Here is a 1,401-nt window from a genome sequence, read left to right as displayed (position 1 = left end):
TGGTGAAACTCTGTCTCTACTAAAAATACAAAGATTAGCTGGGCGTGGTGTTGCATGCCTGTAATCCCAGCTACTCAGGAGGCTGAGGCAGGAGAGTCGCTTGAACTAGAGAAGTAGAGGTTGCAGTGAGCTGAGATTGTGCCACTGCACTCCAGCCTGGGCGACAGAGTGAGACTCCATCTCAAAAATAAACAACAACAACAAAAAAATTAAATATTCATTTCCTCGGTTTTACTTGCGTCATTTCAAGTGCTCAAGAGCCAAATGTGGCTAGTGACTGCATAGGGCAGGTCTAAAACATCACCGTCACTGTGGAAATTTCTATTGGATAAATGCTGGTCTAAGGACTAGAAAGGAAAAAAAGACAAAATTCTCATTTTTTGTGTAGAGTTCTATACATAAATTCCAAAATATTATTAGAATATAAATTAATATAATTAACATAATAGATATATTATTAGAATTAAAAATAATTTAGCAACGTAACAAATCAATATATAAAAATCAATTATATTTCTATATATCAGAAACAATTAGAAAATAAAGTTTTTAAAAATTACTATTTATGGCCAGGTGTGGTGGCTCACACCTGTAATCCCAGCACTTTGGGAGGCCAAGGCAGGCAGATCACGAGGTCAGGAGTTCAAAACCAGTCTGGCCAACACAGTGAAACCCTGTCTCTACTAAAAATACAAAAATTAGCCAGGCGTGGCGGCGCGCACCTGTAATCCCAGCTACTTACTCGGGAGGCAGAGGCAGGAGAATTGCTTGAACCCAGAAGGCAGAAGTTGCAGTAAGCTGAGATCATACCACTGCACTCCAGCCTGGGCAACAGAGCGAGACTCCGTCCCAATAAGAAAAAAAACTACTACTTATAAGAGTATCCAAAAACAACAACAGCAACAACCATCAACACGACCCCCACATACCTAGTAATAAATCTAACAAAAAATGTTTAAGGACTTTGTAAAGGAATATTTAATCACACGTATCAATAATCTCTTGGCTAGTACTTTCCCACTCAATATCTTCATTTACCCTCACATTATCCTGGTTTTCCAAATGCAGGGCCCAGGGAGTGTGCAGAGACATGACCAGAATCACAGACCTCCCAGGTCTCCCCATGCCCTCATGCCCAGCTACTCTGCTCACACCTCACCTCGTTGTATAAATCGCTGAATTCCTCAACCACGTCCTTGGGGATCCTGCGGCCGTGGTTGGTAAGGTAGCAGGCCACGCCATTCTTGGAATAGAGGCTGATGCGGCCCACGCTGCGTTCCCCATCGGTTGTCTCTTCCAGGAGGCCGCTGGCTTCTGCTAGATGATAGATAGGGTTCCCATGGGAGCCATGGATCCAGGTGGCTCCCAGCTCAAAGGTGGCGTGTCCTGAGGGTGACAACA

At 43.5% G+C, this 1,401-nt stretch overlaps 1 protein-coding gene across 2 annotated transcripts in view; it reads right to left on the bottom strand.

Annotated features, from left to right (window-relative positions):
* The window catches only part of SMOX (spermine oxidase), a 36,101-nt gene that overhangs the window by 9,136 nt on the left and 25,564 nt on the right, over positions 1-1,401 (bottom strand). The gene's annotated exons all lie outside the window — the stretch shown is intronic.

Source organism: Mandrillus leucophaeus, unplaced genomic scaffold (genome assembly GCF_000951045.1).
Source record: "Mandrillus leucophaeus isolate KB7577 unplaced genomic scaffold, Mleu.le_1.0 Scaffold101, whole genome shotgun sequence".
Taxonomy (NCBI): Eukaryota; Metazoa; Chordata; class Mammalia; order Primates; family Cercopithecidae; genus Mandrillus; species Mandrillus leucophaeus.
This window is presented reverse-complemented; position numbering and strand designations above follow the sequence as displayed.